We start from the raw sequence: 18278 nt of genomic DNA, 5'->3' as shown, positions 1-18278 counted from the left end.
AGGGACGCGCGGGCAGCCGCGGAGGCAGCGCCTCCGTGTGCCCGGCCGCGGCGCATCTCCCCGCCGGCGTCAGGGAGGCGCGGGCCGGGCCAGGTGCACACGGCCACGCGGGGACCGGGTCGGCCGCGCACATTCAGACCCAGGAGCGCCTGACAAGTACGCCCCGACTGAGCCCGGTACAGTCACGGTCGCGCTGAATGAATCAGGTACCCAGAGGTCGATCCACCCACCGCTGGAGGTAGGTCCTTAGTTGCAAACACGGGCACCTTTCACACCGATCCAGGAGCACTGAACAGGTACACCGTGACTGGAACAGGGACGTGGTGAGGACACTTAGCAGGATAGGAGAGTACAGCCAGAAGTACACAGTGGCCGAGGCGAAAAACTTGGCAAAGAGGTCCGCTTACTTCAATCACCAGGAGTGTTCACACGGTATTCTCTTGCGCAGCTCACGGATGCACCCCACCCCGCCTCCCGCCCTGAGGATGCTCCTAGGTCCCAGGTCAGGCAGTCCTGGCCTCCCACTGCAGCACAGCACTTTTCGCTGTTTACCCGTGGCCTTAGGTGAGGAAGACAGATTGCTAGGCCCATTTTACCCTTGAGAAATTCAGAAAAGGCTTAATTGCCCTGTCTGGAAAGGACTGGAAGGAGGACCCGGGGCTTCCATGCCAGGGCCCCAGGAGCCACCTTTGCCATTTTTGAAACCACCAGTGACCTGGAGCAGAGGGGAGACTTTTTGGTGAGAAGATCGGGCCTGACATCTGCCCTCAAGGGTGTGTGTGTGTATGTGTTTAAAAGGGGAACAGGGGCACCTGGGTGGCTCAGTGGGTTAAAGCCTCTGCCTTCAGCTCAGGTCATGATCCCAGGGTCTTCCGGCTCTCTGCTCAGTGAGGAGCCTGCTTCCCCCTCTCTCTCTGCCTGCCTCTATGCCTACTTGTGATCTCTCTCTCTGTCAAATAAATAAATAAAATCTTTAAAAAAAGAAAGAAAGAAAGAAAGAAAGAAAGAAAAGGGGAACACAGAACCCTCAAGCTAGAGGATGAAGCCTCAGCAGTATCACCCGCTCTCTTTGAAGATGGGGAAACTGAGGCAGCCAAAGCCCTCAAAACTGAGAGCTGACTGTGTACCAATACTTTAATTTTCTCTGCCTTATCGTAGGCATGCATCCTATAAGGTAAGTATTAGTGTGACAGCCATAGAGTTTTATGGTAAAAGACACTGTATATGCTATACAGATTCGGCTTAATGGATAATAGTAGTAACAATAAAATATCTATATGTCCACTAGCTAGCTGAAAAACTAGACCCATACCAGTAGCTTTGAGACCCTCCACATGCCTCCACTGCAGCTTCCGCCCTTCCTCCTTGAAGGACCGTTTTCCTGAATTTTGTTTTAATTGTGCTAGTCATTTCCTTGATTTTCTCTTGGTTTTATCACTTTGGTATAAATCCCTGAACATCAGATTGTTTAGTTTAGTTTTGCTTTTTTTGTGTGCAGAGGGAAGCATTCTATAATTATGTGACTCCCTATTTTCATGCAGAATTGTTGTTGGTTTTTTTTTTTTTTTTAAGATTTATTTTTAACTAGTCTCTGCATCCAATGTGGGGCTTGAACCCACAACCCCAAGATCAAGAGCTGCACATTCCACCGACTGAGCCAGCCAGGCTCCCCCGACATAAAAAAGAAATTTTTTTTTTTTAATATATTTCTGTTGTCAGTGTCCCTATAAGTTATTTATTTTACGATTGAATAATATTCCATTTTAGGACTATACCACTAGTTATTTGTCCATTCTGTTATCGGTTGTGCTTTCTGGGATTTGTTACTTATTTACATAGGTAGCTGTTACCAGGCATGTGCTTTGAAAATTCTCGTACATATCTTAGTGCGCTTGTAGAGTTGAAGCAACAAAAACTCAGAGTTTCAGAAAGGTGAAGTCATTTGCCCGGGCCCGTAGAGTTGGGATTCGCAGAGCTCCTTCTGAGGTACCCACCTCTAGTACCTTCCTGTTTTAAGAGGCCGCAGAAGACCCAGGGAGGAGGGAGCCTTCATTTCTAGCCAGGCCGGGAAGCTCTTCCTTGGGACTTGCCTGACCCTGTCTATCCAGGTCCCTGCCTTGTTGCCTCTCACCTTTAAAGACCCCAGAATGTTCCCTCCTATGCCCCCCAGGGGAGGGCCGCCAGCCAAGGAGAGAGGCAGAACAAGGCCCCTTTCCATGCCCCCCCCAACCCCCGCTGGTCTCAGCTACTCAGGCTGAGCGCTACGGATACCGAACCCCTGATTTTCAGCGCCACTCTTTTATAGTAAGGAAAAGCTCAGTGCCATTAGGCATTTATTCATCACAGGAACTAACTTTAAGATAAGAAAAATATTAAGAAACAAGCCCAGGTTAATCACTGTGATGATGGTAAGTCAGCCGCAGCGATAACGCCTCACATTTCAGGACTGCTTACCAGGCTGCAGGCACTGGGCCAGTGCTTTGCATCTGCTTCTTCCTTGGGGGGAGTACCCTCCCTTCCTTCCCTCGGACTGCCACCTGACCAATTCCATTCATCTTTTTGATGATGTCACCTCCTCTGGGAGGCCCTCCGAGACTCTTCAAACACCACTCTGCTTCCTCCCTAGTCCTCCCACGGCACCCGGCCCCGTGTCCCTACGAGCCGGATTGTGATTGCCTGCCTGGGACCTCCTCTGGGAGGTCCATTGCTGTGCCAGTTGTAGCCGGCAAGACCGGGTGATGAGTCACGCAGCTCTGTCCCCTCCCCAAGTGAACTGAAGTCTCACTCTCTTCCGGCTGTTGAAGGCAGCTCTTTCCTGAGAAGCTGACTCTTCTGCAGAATCCAGGGCTGCTCTGGGGAACCCCTGCTCCACTTACAGCTGGATTTTGCAAACGTTGGCCCTAATTCCCAGGAGCACTCTGGATGGAATGGTGCCCAGCCCACGCTTGTCTGTCTTTGGAGGCTGGGCTCGCCAGCTTCCTTCCTGGAGCTTGCCTGCTTTCTCGCCACCTGGCCAACCTGGGTGAAGTCCACAGAGGTCCAGGACTGGTCACCCACTTGGTGAGGGATGGGGGACCTGGAGAGAGAAAGGTTGCAGGAATCACCTTGGCCTTTGATAGCTCCACTGGGCTGCTCAGAATGGGGAGGAGCCCGAAGCTAGATCACATCTGTAGGAAGGGTGGTCAGGCTGCACCCCAAGCCTTAGCAGAGTAGCCACAGAGGTTAAATTCATCAAGGACTTCTAGAATTGGAGAGAAGAGCAGGTCCCTCCCATGTCTTAACGTTCCTAGTATATTTTAAGTTATTTAATTTTTTTTTTTTTAACCTACGTAATCTCTACCTGGGGCTCAAATTCACAACCCCGAGATCGAGTCACGTGCTCCTCTGACTGAGCCAGGCAGGCGCCCCGTCTCCTAGTATATTTTAAAAAGACATCACAGTAGAGCTACAAAAAGAAACCAAACAAACCAAAAAATTGAGGTAGGTTTGAAACGGTCATTGAACAAAATAACTTTTTTCATTATGTATTCAAATGCAGTGGACTCCTGACAAGATAGTAATTGGGGGATTGGTCTTAAAAATAAGTCATTTCCTTGGAGTAATGGCTGACTATAGGGCAGGGTCAAGGAAAAGGTGAGTTGGGAGCCCCAGGAGACACCAGAATTGGAAAGCGCTCAAAACGCAAAAGGATGGTGGTGTGTGTCCCAAGGACCCAGGAGCTACGTTGCTCCAGTGGCCACAGCAGCAACCATTAGAGCAATAAAAGAAATAACAGAGTATTAGATTATAACCCAAAGTATAAAATTATATCCGTGAGTCCACGCTGGTAGAAATAACTTATTGCATAGATAGCTAACCCGGAAAGAAGAAATAAATCTTCCTTACTGGAGAATTCCAAGTAGTCTATGTAGATGCTCCCTTCCGGGATCTGGAGTTCATGAGCCCCGCCCCTTCCACCCCCCACCCTTCGCATTAGACTTCTGACAATAGAGCAGGAAATGGGAAAACAGTAACCTTAGGGTGGAGAAGCCTGGCAGTCACTACCTTGACCAAGTGCTCAAGGTTACTTCGCCACGGGAGTGAGCAGAGGGGCTGTTGTGCGAGCCTGATATCATGTGATGAGAAGGGCACGTCCCTTCTGTGATTCTTCTTCCCCAAACCCATGACCCCAGAGAAAGCCTCAAGACGAACACCAACTTAAGGACATTTTACAAAACACTTGACAGGGGCTCCTTAAGACTAAAGAGCACAGAGGGGCACATGGCTGGTTTAGTCTGGGAAGCGTGCCATTCTTGATTTTGGTTCAGGTCATGATCCCAGGATCGTGAGCTCAAGCCCTGTGTCGGGCTCTGCGCTCAATGAAGAGCCTGCTCCAGATTCTCTCCTCCTTCTCTCCAAATAAATACATAAATCTCCCCCCCCCCACCACCAAAAACGAAAAGTATGGAAAGACAAAAACAGTCACAGCCTAGAGGAAGCCTGTAAAAAAGCCAGGTGGAAGCAGTGTGGTTCCCTGGGTTGGTTCCTGAATCAGAGCGAGGGTTGACGGAAATGCTGGTTAAGTCCACAAAAGATTGGACTTCAGCAACAAAGATGTAGCAATGTTGTGTGGTTGTAGTGTTCACAAATGGGCCACTGTGATGTGAGATGTCAGATGACAACATCAGAGAAACTGAAATGGGGTGAGGGGTGTATGGGAACTCTGTATATCTTTCCAGCTCTTCTATAAATCCGACGTCAACTCCAAAAGTAAAAAAGTTGATGTAAAAAAAAAATCTATGTATGTATATAAAACATCCTGGGCCTTAGAGGCGGTGTGTTTTGGCAAGGGGGCCGATGTCTTTGTTCATTTCCATGGGTGTGTGTGTACGCTGTGACCGAGTGTATTTCCATTTGGAGACACTGTCCCAAGTCTACACTTGGGGCCTTTTTGTCTCTGAGGCCCTGGCCAGATGGCCCTCCTGCCTCCCCTCCCTAGATCCCACCTACTCCTCCTCTCCCTCTACCCAGGTACCCCTGCTCCCTCTCTTCTGAACCTTGAATTCTGCTCACATTCTGCATGGTTAGAGCTGGAAAGCCCCGGAGAGACTTCACTAGCCTGGAGTCTTTGTTTTATAGATGGGGAGATGGACGGGGAAAGGGACTTGCCCCCGACCACACAGCAAGTTAATTCAGGCACAGCTGAGAACGGGACTGGCCGGGCTTTCTCCATTGCTGGCCTCCGTGGCCCCATTGGCGGCAGCCCTGAGGTTCAGACCCACGCAAGTGCTCGGAAGGCTTGGTGACTCACTCAGGGACTAGATCAGGGCAGTGCCTAACCCGAAGGAATGGTCGTATCTCAAGTGTCCGTTAAAGGGGGTGGGTGCAGCCGCGGTTTGCCCTTTGGCCCCACTGTGTCCCCCCTTGCTGAGTGAGCCCCACCTGGTTTTGGAGATCCAGGAAGACAAGGAGGCTGAAGCGGGGGTGGGGCAGAAGGGTCAGTCCTCCGGCTCTTGCCCCAGAGCTACTGCACTGAAGGGGCCCAAGAGAATTCTGTAAAGCCTTAAGGGTGTGCACAGGGGTCAGGTCCCCAGTTTTGGGTTGAATGCTCCCTCATCTACATACAGGGGAACACAACCTTGGTGATATCCTGGGGGCTGCCAGATGGGCTCCTGGGCTTCCCTAGGGCCTGGAGAGTAAGGGCTGGGCCAAGGTGGCCTTGCTGCAAAGTGTGCTGGGCTAGCCAGTCATGCCTTCTACCCTGGATGCCCACTGTCTCCTATACTATGTTCCCACTCTTAACTGCGATGGTCTGGGACCCCCCGACCCGGCTCCCCGCCTGACTATGGCTCCCCAGGATGGGATCTGGCATGCAACCATGTCGGTAGATGCATGTTGAGTTAATGTGTGAGTGAGCTCGAGGGATGCCAGCTGTGTTTGGCATAGGCTCCTGCATTGTACCCTCTTTGCCAAGTGCAGCTCAGACATGTCCCTTCTGAAAATGGCAGTCCTAGGCCTCTCCAACTGAGCCACCTGTGAAGGTTCAGATGGGAGTGGAGAACTGGAAGCTGGATATGGATGAAGCTGCATCTAGGCCAAATCTAACCCCAGAGTCAGGAGCCTGCTGCTAGCCGTGCTGACGTCAGCTCACGTGGTTCACGTGCCCGCCCACAGACCGGGTTGTCATCTCTGCCAGCTCACAAGATCCCAGAGGTCATCAGTGCGTAGCTCACATGCAGGTCAGAAGGGGTAATGGGCTGTTTGAGATATCACTGGCAGGTAAACACAGGGCAGGAAGCTTGCTGGTGGTCTCCACAGCGTCCTTGCCCCATTCCCCCTCCTGACAGTACTGGGAATTTCCCAGCCCCGTGATCTGGCCAGAAATGACCCCATTGCAAGTCAGACTAGCTCAGCCTCCAGGCTCTAGTAATTGGTCAGGAAAATGCACATGACCCAAATCAGGCCAATCAGGGTTAACAAGTCTCAATTGTAGGTTTTTTCTTTGAGCTAATTGTGAAGCAAGCTCTCTGATTTTTGCCAATCACAAATGAGTAAAGCAAGCAGTGCCAGGAGCTCCTGGAAGCCACCCTGTGACCATCACAGGAGGCAGAGCCAAGAGACTGAAAGAACATAGATCCTTGGTAACAGCTGCCAGATCAAGCCTTGCCTGAAGCTATTCCTAGCTCTAAGCCTTAACTTCTATCACTCACAATGGAAAATATCTTTTATATTGGTTTCAACAACGACTTAATACTTATTAAGTATGTAATAATTACCTAAACACAGCATTGGGGATAAAATCTTACAAAATAGGAGCTCGGTGGGGATGTTTGGAAATAATAGAACTGACTCTTAGTGGTGAAAAGGCTAGCAAATTGCTGATCTGGTTCGCCGTCTGCTGTTTGGCACATGGTAAGGTCCAGAGAAGTCACAAGACTTGTTTGAGATTTTATAGCTGCTCAGTAGGCCCTCTGGCTCTCAGTTCACTAATTCTTGATGTTTCATGATAATGATTGGAATGCATGAGTTTGTATGCATTTCCTGTGAAATCATCCCTACCTGCCCCCCCCCACCCGCCCTTGTCTGTTTCCCACAAGGCAGAGATAAGAATGGCAGTAATCCTCTTCATATTGAAGAACAAGGAGGCAGAGGCCCAGAGAGGCTTAAAAGATTTGCTAACATCACACAGAAAGGTGGTGGCAGAGCTGATCCTGGAGTCCACATGTCCTGAATGTCACTTAAAGTTCAGCCACCTCTACCTGGTCCCTTGTGCTTACCACCTCTGCCTCTATGAGGGTAGGAGTAAAGATTTAGGGGCATGGTGGGGTCCCTTCTTCTGGCCAAGTGAATACAGAGGGCTTTGAGTTGTACAGTCAAAGGAAGTGATTGTAGGCCCAGCAGATGGTCCTGCCCCACACCCCCCAACCTTAGGAAAACCAAGTTATGAGGCTCAGAGAAAACTTAAACCAGAGACTCCAAAAGGGAGGTCAATCTAGAGAGGTAAGAAGCTGTGTGTGCTTGAGAATCTGGTTTCATAGTCCATGTGGCTCCAGCTCTGACACCTCCCTCCCCAAAATTCTTCCACGGCTCCCCAACATTTTCATGGGATGGTAGTCATGGGATGGATAGAGGCACAGCTGCATAGGTGGTGCACTGCCCAATTTGGATTATGATCTGAATGGCACCCTCTGGAGTCCTGTAGTTCACAGCTTGTACAACCATACACAGTGAGCCTAGGTTTCATTTCTCAACATGTTTGAACACTCAGACTGGTTTCACAGCCATAAATAACCTTGCAAACACTTAAAAAAAAAAATCCAACTTTTTTTTTGCAAGGTAAAGAAAATATTTGAAGAAAATTTATTTTATTTTACATCAGTCTGATCCCAGAGATTGTAAGAAGTTTCTATCCATTAAGATTCCTTACTTTTACAGGTGACTTTTGACCCTTTCCTATTTAGTAAGTAAGGCCCACTGTTTAGCAGAATTTAAATTAATTTTATGAGGAAGAGTACGATTTATAGACAAATGAATTAAACATTTTGTCAGGCTTGGTTTGAGGACTGAATGTATGCTGAAATTATCATAATAGATTGAAATGTACATGCTGTGAATTTAAAAAAATAGATAGACTTTGCTCTCACTACATGTGAGTTCGGAATTCTAGCATTCTGCGTTTCATTTCTGTGATTTATTTAGTTATTTTAAAAACAAATTTTGTGCTTTGATTCTAAAAGAAGAGATAAGAGAGGAGATAGGATCTCCTCAAATAACCCATTTCAGGGATGAAGAGCTGTTATTTCCAAAAGATGAAAAGCCAAAATGGCTATATTTTCTCTTTTTAGTGTGCGTTTTTGAAGTCCTAGAGCCATTTTGACGTTCACATAAGATTTTTTTTTTGAGCAGGTGATACATAAACAACATCAAAAGTTCAAAAGGTACAGGTGTGTTTCTAGTAGAAACAAAGCCTCCTCTCCTTGGTTCTTAAAGGGGTTCTGTTCACCGAGAACAACCCAAGTTAGCAGTTTCTTGTGTCTTTCTAGACAGAATCTGTGCATCTACAAGGGAATATTTACATATATACTGTGCAATCTGCTAGGTTTCTCCTTATTTCTATTCAAACAAGGCCCTCGCACCTTGCTTTGCTCACTTCCTAATAAACCTTTGTGATAATCCCTACCACTGTGTTGCGCTGCCTCATTACTGAAAAATATTCGGCTGAAAAATATTCCATTGTAAGGACACATCATAATTTATTTAGGCCTTTTTGCCTGATAGACATTTGGGCATTTCTAACCGTTAGCTATTATTGGCAAGCAATACTACAGTGTAGACCCTGGTCACCCAGCACTTGGCAACCAAATACGGAGCAGGGTAAATTCATCTTATTGAGCCAAAGGCTGTCTTGGTTTGCAAGGACTGCCATAACCAAGTCCTGTACACTGGGTGGTTAAACAACAGAAGCGTATTAATTCACACTTCTGGGAAGTCCAAGGTCAAGGTTCCGGGTGGGGTTTCTTCATTCTGAGAGATGCGAAGGTAAGTATGTCTTCTGCTGGTTTGGCTTGTAAACGGGTCACCCTATCTCCACCTTGATGTTCACAAGGCATGCTCCCTGTGTGTCTGTGTCCAAATTTCCTCTTTTAATAAGGACATCAGTCCTATTGGACTAGGGGCTCACGCCACTCCGAGATGACACGAACCGAAATCAAGAGTCAGATGCTTAAACCATGGTGCCACCCAGTTGCCCCCAATTCGTGTTTTCTTTGGTGGCCAGTTGGTCTGTTTTTCTGTTGGGTTGGTGGTCTCTTATCCCTTACTGATTTGTAGGAGCTCTTTAAAGATAAGGGATGGGGTTATGGATATTGGGGAGGGTATGTGCTATGGTGAGTGCTGTGAAGTGTGTAAACCTGGAGATTCACAGACCTGTACCCCTGGGGATAAAAATATATTATATGTTTATAAAAAATAAAAAAAATAACAAATAAAAAGATAAGGGAAATTAACTCTTTTTTTATTTCACCTATTTTCTTTTCCTATGAGTTGATTGTTATTTGACTTTGTATGTGAGTTTCTTTTTTCTTTTCTTTTTCCTTTATGGCAGGGGGGATCTTTCAGTTTAATGTATATGGACAGATTATTTTCTGTTATGGTTTGGGGGATTTCTGTGATACTTAGGAAGGCTTTCTCCAATCTAAGATGATGACACAAATTCTCCCATTTTTTTTTTCCCCTGACACACTTATGGCTCCATTTTTTTTTTTTTTTTAATTTTACTTATTTATTAGGGAAAGAACATGACTTGGGGGGAGGAGCAGAGGGAGAGAGACAAATAGACTCCCTGCTGAGCAGGCAGCCATAATGGGCTTGATCTCAGGATCCAGAGATCATGACCTGAGCTGAAGTCAGATGCTTAACTGACTGAGCCACCCAGGCGCCCCTATGGTTTCATTTTTTAATGCATATAGCTTATTTATTTATTTTTAAATATTTTATTTATTTATTTGACAGAGAGAGAGACACAGCAAGAGTAGGAACATAAGCAGGGGAAGTGGCAGAGGGAGAAGCAGGCTTCCTGCCAAGTGGGGAGCCTGCCATGGGGCTCAATCTTAGGATCCTGGGATCATGACCTGAGCCGAAGGCAGATGCTTAACGACGGAGCCACCCAGGTGTCCCGTGTGTATAGTTTAAAAAAATCTACTGGAACATAATTTTGGCATAGGTATAAGGTAAGGACCCAATCTAGCCATCCTGGTGGATACCTGATGGTACCAACAGCATTTATCAAATAATGTGTGAAAGCCATGATCAGATGTAAGCAGTGTGTCGATATGTGGAATTTGCAGAAATATTTTCACTAAAAAGTTATCCTGACTGGGGCACTGGGCTGGCTCAGTCAGTAGAGTGAGTGTATGCTCTTGGTCTCGGTGTTTGGGGTTCAAGCCCTGTCCTGGGTGTAGAGATGAGTTAAAGATAAAATCTTAGAAAAAAAGCATTGTCTTGATTGTATTTCACCATCCTTTTTTTTTAAGAAAGGGGGAGCCTGAGTGGCTCAGAAGGTTAGGCAGCTGGTTCTTGATTTCGGCTCAGGTCATGATCTCAGGGTCATAAGATGGAGCCAAGCCCTGTGTTGGGCTCCGTGCTCAGTGGGGTGTCTGCTTGAGCATTCTCTCTCTCCCTCCCTCTGCCCCTCTGCCTGCTCTCTCTTTTTCTCTCGGAAATAAATACATCTTAAAAAAAATAATTCTTTCCTTTAACCCATGATCCATTATGGGTATAGACTATGAATTTGTTATTGTAATAAAAATCATTCAAAAACAGTTTCATAGGCACACCTGGCAGTATTCAGGCATGAGAGAGGGACTGAGTAACTGTGCATGTCCATTCAGTAAGCACTCATAAGTCTCTCAAACGGTTCCCTTTTAAAAATTAGTGAATATTTATTAATTGATTATAATACAGAAGTAGCAGATGCTAGCAGTGCATTTAAAGACGTGAATCCCCTGGGAGAGCCCCTCAGAATGCTTGGGAGTTAAGAGTTCCCTCAGAACTGGAGAGAGCCGAGTTCAAATCCAGACTTTACCACCTGAAGGCCCTGCCTCCCCCGCGAACTTGCTTGACCTCTCTGGGCCATATTTTCCGCCATCTATAAAATAGGGACAGAAATAAGGGTAGCTTATGTGGGGCCTGAAGCTTCTGCAATTTGGGGGAGCCCTCTTAAAATTTACAAATGCGGGGTGCCTGGGTGGCTCAGTCGTTTAAGTTCTGCCTTTGGCTCAGGTCATGATCCCAGGATCCCAGTCCCATGTTGGGCTCCCTGCTCAGCCGGGAGCCTGCTTCTTGCTCTTCCTCTGCCAGCTGCTCTCCTGCTGCTCCCCCTGCTTATGATCTCTTTCTGCCAAATAAATAAATAAAGTCTTTAAAAAACAAACAAACCACTTACAAATGGAAAGCTAAGCAACTCCCCCACCACCACCACCACTGCAGGATCTGGGAAGGGCCTCTCCCCCGTAGATTAAACTTTATTGCCTTCCCCCCAGACTGATCTCTGAAAATAGTAGCTTCTTCACAGGGCTGTTGGGAGTTCCGAGTGAGCATACATCATCTGCACCCGGGCAGGGGTGGGCTGGGTCTGACTCTAGGACTGCACACTCAGGCGTGTGAGAAGCCTGGGCTTCCTTTCCGCGCTGAAACCAGCCTGAAGTTCTGATGCCAAGTCTGCGGCTCCCCAGACGGGGCGAACGCCTTCCCTTCCGTTGCCCTTGAAGTTTTTAATCTGCCTTGCTCTGAAGAAGAATCAGGCATGGAGTGAGAGAAGGGTTTCCATTTTTCTGTGGTCATTATTTGTCTCTGATCATCTGTTCACACGCGCACACGCATGCACACACACCTGTCATGGTTGAGGCATCTGGTGTTCTTTCCAAAGCCCCTGGAAGTCCTCTGTTCTCCACAGCTTCTGATCCAGGCATAGGGCTTGGGGGTCTTTGAGGAGTGCCCAAGGAACGCCATTTAGCAGCTTGCAAGAAGATGATTCCTAGTGGGCCCAATTCTAGGCCATACTGATGCTGGCCAGTGGCTAATGTCGTGCCAAAAAGCAGGGATTGGGTGCCAGACAGAACTGGGTTCGAATCCTGCAAGTCTCGGTTTTCCTCCCTTGCAGAATGAGGAGAAGAATTCCTCCATCAGAGAATTGATGTGAGGAATTAAATGTCAGGATGTTAACATGGTGTCTGACTCAGTGCACAAGCTCTGTTAACAGAGCTCATCTCTTTACTCTTGTCTGTTATTGATGGGGAAACTCGGGTCCCAGGACACTGGCTGGCTGGGTCAAGAACCCCATGCAACATGTCTGTCACTAGCTGGAGTAAATAAACAAGAGGCATGCTCATTCGTTTTGCAGAAGACCTAAGACTAGACGCAGTGGCTGGTATTTTAAATGATCAAACCAGGGTTCAAAGAAATCTAAAACAGATGACAGGATGGACTAATTCCCCTGAAATAAAATGGAACAGGGATGGGTGTAAAGTGCAAAGATTTTTCATGAAAAGGTTTCGTGGCTAAAGGGTCAGTATAATCCCACGTTAAATGGCTGCCCCGAACTAATGTTATGGGAGGTTGTATCTGTAGAGGTATAAGGTTGAGGATAAGGGAGGTGATCGCTGGAGGGTTGGGTTCAATTCTGGTTGTCCTGCTTTTGAGGGGACAGGGAGAGACTGGAATCCAGGCTGTGGAGTAGAACAAAGGACTGCGAAGAACTGGGGACACTGACCTTGGAGAGAAGACCCAGGCACGGAGAAAGGAGCGGAAGTATCCCCCTGCCCGGCTCCAGGGAAGAACTGAGAGCCCACAGGTGCAAGTCAGGTCAGGAGAGGATCCTGCTTTGAGCCCTCAGAGAGTCTCAAAAACACTGGGCCCTACTGATTTAAAAAAAAAAAAAAAAAAAAAAAATCCTCCTCAGCTCTATATACACATCTTACAGTTAACAAATATGTAATCCATATTTCTCCTATTCTAAGGTATACTTAAAAGTGAATATTACTGAAACTGGGACTGTCTTACAATCCATATGTATATTTAATGCATCTTTTTTTTTCTGAAAAGTCGTTACTTAAGCATTTTTGAATCAGCAAAGTGTGCAGTTGGGAGCTTTTGGACAATCTGTATTTCTTGTGTCCTTTGTCCCATTAGAATGCATATCTTGAGTTAAATCTACCTAAATAAATAACACATTAAAAAAAAAAAAACAATTAAAACAAAAAACAAAAACCCCAGCATTCTCTTCTTAGTGAAGCCATACCCAATCTATTGAATCCACCAACGGGTGACATTCACCTTGTCGCTGGCGTCCTGGCATCTGAAGTGGGATGGAGAGAGGCTATTAAATCGGTTTTAAAACATTCAGAGCAGCAGGTCCTTGGCTGGGAGGAAAAAAAAAAAAAAAAAAAGCAATTCTCCAGAGATGTTATTCGCTCAAAGAGAACTTCCTTCTTCATAAAGAGAATTAGGAGAGCTTTTTCTTCTGCGGGGACAACATCTGGATTTGAATATATCCATGCTCAAAAGGAGATTTCTCATAATGGACCGAACTCCAACCACTCAGAGCCCAAGGACTCGCGAGCTTTCAGGAGAGCCTCGCGGAGCGGTTGGAAGGCCCTCGTGTGCCACCGGCGTGCTCGCGGGGTCTTAGCAGGGCCGGACAGGAAGGCAGCGCCCCGCGGCTGGAACGGAAGGGAGTCCACCCGCCTCCACTCACACCCTTCCCGGGTTCATTTCAAAACACGTGTGGTTTCAAGAGGCTCTTTTTAAATGATACAGCCGCCAAGGACAGCTTAGCATGAAAGACCATTTTTGAGCCAGGAAGAAGGACGCTAGGCCAAGGCCACGGATTGGACAAGGGCGCTGCGCGGAGCCCGACCACCTGCGGACAGTGCCCGCGGACACCGGGCCGGGTGCGGATCCCCTGGCGTGCCGGGCCCTTCCGGCGCGACCTTGGGGAGGTTGTGTAACCGCTGGGCCCCGCGACGCCCTTTCCTGGAGCCCGGAGCTGGAACGAAGCCCCTCAAAGGCCTGACATCAGGGATGATGCGACCTCGCAGGCGATGACTAGGCAGAACGCGATGCCACTCCCTTTCCCGTGTCCCGGGCGGGCGCGGGGGTGTGTCGTTTGCCTCCCCCCTGCCCCCACCCCCCCGCTCCCCAGGTGGCCTGGCTTCTCCAGCCGCTGGCCAGCTGCCCCGCCCCCAGCGCTCCCAGGGCCCGCCGGAACCCCACGGTCTCTCGGCCACCCGGCCCGGTTTTCCGCTGGCGTGGGCTGGCCTGGGGCGCCCCCTCCTGGTGACCGCGGGGAGGCCGGCCACCCGGGCGCCTTGCCTCCTCGCTGAACGGGAGGAAGTCCTTACTACTGTCTAACCTGGATCTCCCCTGCGACCTTCAGAAGCCCGATGGGGCAGCGGAGGGTAGCTTGCTCTCCCCGCCTCTGCTTTACATAGTCAGGTTTGCATGGAGTCCAAGTAGTTATTTTCCTGGGCTGGCTGGACTACCTTGAGGCCCAAATGGATGGGACCACCTGGGGTGGGCCCTCTGCAGGATTTCGGGACTAAAAGGGCCATCTGGGGAGTTAGGGTGTCCTCGGTGAGTGGGGCTCTCACCGGGGTGTGGGAAGGGCAGAATGGCCCCCAAGGGAAGGATGTATGTTAGGGCTTTTAAGGGAGAGATAAGGATGGTTACGGAGCCTCTGCCTGAAGGAGGGTTTTGGTACAGACCTTAGCTCACCAACTGAATGGATATCCCCCCCACGGCTTCGTGGCACAGATAATCAGCACTTCTGTGCTGGTAGTGGCAAAGGGCCTTCGGCGAGCCACTTGTCTTCAGAACAGAGGGCGCAGGAAAGTTTTGAGCGAAACACCAAGCAGGACTTCTCAATTATGAGGGATGTCGGACCTCAGAGAGGAAGGCCGAGCTGGGACCTTCCCATCTGGAAGAGCCCCAGGGCAAGTGAGGTCTGGACAGACAGGCAGATGAAGCTCCCTGTCTGTCCCTAGGGGGCCTTTCACTAGGGTGTAGTCCTTGGGGTCCCAGGATTGAAAGGCCTTTTGTGAGGTGCTTGGCCACTGTGGTCTTTGGGGATGGGATGAACTGGGCAGATGAGGTTGGCGAGGGGAAGAAGCCAGGTCCAGGGTTGTGGCCACCCTCGTCCTGCAAACTCGTCTTCCCATGCTGCCTCTCAGCTCACCTCCAATCTGGACAGCTCCTGATCCCCCATGAGAGGTCACGCCATCCTCTTCCACGCTCCCACCCCTCCCCTTCATGAATGCTGGCTCCACGTCTGGCCTCCCTGCTGGGAGGTAAGCTTTAGCCTGGGTCTCTCCCCAGCACCAGGCACACTGCCGGGCCCATCCGTGGTGCTCAGGGATGCTGAACGGATGGGCACTTCGGTTGACTTGGCAAGGGGTCCCAGGTATTCCCTGGCTTTAGAAGGGGTTTGGGCAGGCAGAGAAGGAGGCCAGCCCCAAGGGTTAGGGTTGGGACAGTCCCTCCTCCCTCTGCATCCCCGATCCCTCAGGCTCTGACCTCCCAGGCAGGGCTCCCCTCCCCTCCATTCAGACAGCCCCTCACTGTGGGTTGGCCTACCTATGGACCCCTCTTCATCCAAGTCAGCCTCTGGTTTCCCATCCTAGGCCCATCCACCCAGTGTGGCTACCCTCCTTATCCCGACCCAGCTCTGACATCTGCTTCAGGCTGCTGTGCGTGTGTGTGTGTGTGTGTGTGTGTGTGCCCCCTCAGCCCATTTGTACTCCAAACCCCCAGGCACCCAGTGTGGCTACCCTCCTTATCCCGACCCAGCTCTGACATCTGCTTCAGGCTGCTGTGCGTGTGTGTGTGTGTGTGTGTGTGTGTGCCCCCTCAGCCCATTTGTACTCCAAACCCCCAGGCACCCAGTGTGGCTACCCTCCTTATCCCGACCCAGCTCTGACATCTGCTTCAGGCTGCTGTGCATGTGTGTGTGTGTGTGTGTGTGTGTGCCCCCTCAGCCCATTTGTACTCCAAACCCCCAGGCCAGGGTGCCCCTTTGTGACAGATGCTCGCCTCACCCAGTTGGGACTCTGACACCTGTGCTGGGCTGCCTTCCACATGGAGCCCTCCTCACCCGACTCTGATACTCTCCTCTGGTGCTTTCTGCACCCCTTCCCAAGCAGGTGTCTCCCTGGCTCTGCTGAACCTTAGGGTTTTAGGACAGATGGGTCAGGAGGGAAGGAGGGAGGAGGAAAGGGAAGAAGGGAGGGTGGGGGGAGGGAAGAGAAGGAACAGAGCAATGATTTTGAAAAGAATATTCTAACATTGGTAACTTTTGTGCAAACAGTATCTTGGATCATATAAAATAGAGATGCTCTGGCTGAAGGCAGAGAGAGGACAGAGAGGGGGAGGGAGGGGGAGAGGAAGCTTTTGAGTACATCTGGAACCCTACCCACTGGGTCCAGCTTTCTCAGAACTGTCACCAAGTCCTAGGGGTGCCTTGGTGTACACTTTGGGAACCCTGGAGAAGAAACCTGCCCAGAAGAAATGGATGCCACTCTGTTGCCACTAAGGTGTTCTCTCGAGGCTTTTCAGAGAATCAGTCCTCGAGGCCGCTGGCTTCTTGTCCACCCTGGGGTAGCTCTCACAGGATGGAGCCAGGGGGCCTGCAGAGGCTCCTGCCTGGAGGAGGTGTCTCTGAGGGACCCTGGGCAGTTATGGGGGGCCTGTGGGGTGAGGGTCAGGGTCTGCAGGACCTAGGCTGTGAGTGACGGGGCTTGCCTGTGCTGAGGTATGGGGCAGACCACCCCTTCTGTGACTGACTGTGTCCCCATCTCGGCTTACGGCCTGAACAGAGCCAAGGACAAGGAGTTCTGCTTTGCTGGCTGGAGCAGGTTGTGCTTGGACTGGGAGCGGCCCTTTGTGGTTTCCAAGCCTTTCACATCTCTGTGTAGATTTGGTTTCAGCTTTGCAGCCACTGGTGAGATACTCCATTTACTAATCCGTGCCCCCACCCGCCCAGGAGAGAAGAGGAAGTCAGGGTCAGAGGTTGCAGAAAGGTTCCTCTGGCATGCAGAGGCCAGGAACCCCATCGGACTCCAATCCCAGCACCTTCCCCAAACCTGAGGTCTTTCCCTGGGCTTCTCCCCAACTGTGTGAGCCAAATGTCAGGTTAGGGCTTAGGGTGTGGACTCAGTCGTCAGGCAGAAGATAGGTCAAGAGTCAGATCCCTTTCCCAGTTCCAGAGGGCAAGCTCTGAGACCCCTCACTGGGGTGGGGGATTGGAAATAGGGTGACCAGATAATGGTTCAGCCAGATTGGGACACTTTTGAGAATGAAAGGGAGCGCCGTTACTAATGACCCTGTGGTAACAGCCGAAAAACGGGAGGTAAGGTCACCCTATTGTGGAACCAGTCGCCCCTCTCCTTCTCCACCCCCACAGCCTTAGACCCCCAGATGGGATGAGAAGAGCAGCTACTCACTGGACACTCTGCAGAGCTCGTTTCGTTGGTCCCTCATGGCAACGTGCAGCTGATCTGGTTTTTGTTCCCATTTTATTGACGGAGAGACTGGGGCCCAAAAGCTCTTGCCCAAGAACATAGCTGGTCAATGGAGTGGGATTTGAATGTGGGGAGACTGGCTTTCCCCAGAAGGATTATAATTTAAAAATTTTTTAAAAAAGATTTTATTTATTTGATAGAGAGAGAGACAGCGAGAGAGGGAACACAAGCAGTGGAAGAGGGAAAGGGGGAAGCAGGCTTCCCATGGAGCAGGGAGCCTGGTGTGGGGCTCGATTTCAGGACCCTGGAATCATGATCTAAGCTGAAGGCAGATGCTTAACAGCTGAGCCACACAGGGGCACCCTGGATTATAATAACATTTTAATGAGTTAGTTTGGGCCATAGGGGCCAGACTGTGGAATGGGGTCTCCCTGAGCCTCTACTCAGACCTTTCCCCCAATCTTTCTAAGCTGTCTTTAGCTCAGGGACATCATTAAAAGGACAACATTGAGTGGTGAGGGGATGTGTAGATGAGGGAGGCAGGCAGGTACAGTCAGCAGAGGGAAACGTGTTAGGAGCATGGAGCAGAAGGGTAGTGGATGGAATAGAAGGATGAGAATAATAAAAGGTAATATTTATTAAGCACTTATTGTATCCCAGGTTCTGTTGTGTTTTCAAGGTGTTAACCTACTTTAGTCTCATAACAACCCTATACACTAAGTGATATTATTATTCCCATTTTACAGATGAGAAAACTGAGGTCATTGGTCTTTATTACACAGCTAG

General features: G+C 49.5%; 1 long non-coding RNA gene across 1 annotated transcript in view; it reads left to right on the top strand.

Moving 5' to 3' along the window:
- Positions 1 to 18: 18 nt before the first annotated feature.
- Positions 19 to 18278, top strand: part of LOC131809837 (uncharacterized) — a 113963-nt gene continuing 95703 nt past the window's right edge. Inside the window, exon 1 of the long non-coding RNA XR_009345314.1 lies at positions 19 to 238. This is a non-coding gene — a long non-coding RNA (uncharacterized LOC131809837). The remainder of the gene's footprint in view (positions 239 to 18278) is intronic.

This window comes from Mustela lutreola, chromosome 10, assembly GCF_030435805.1.
Source record: "Mustela lutreola isolate mMusLut2 chromosome 10, mMusLut2.pri, whole genome shotgun sequence".
In the NCBI taxonomy this organism is placed as follows: domain Eukaryota; kingdom Metazoa; phylum Chordata; class Mammalia; order Carnivora; family Mustelidae; genus Mustela; species Mustela lutreola.
This window is presented reverse-complemented; position numbering and strand designations above follow the sequence as displayed.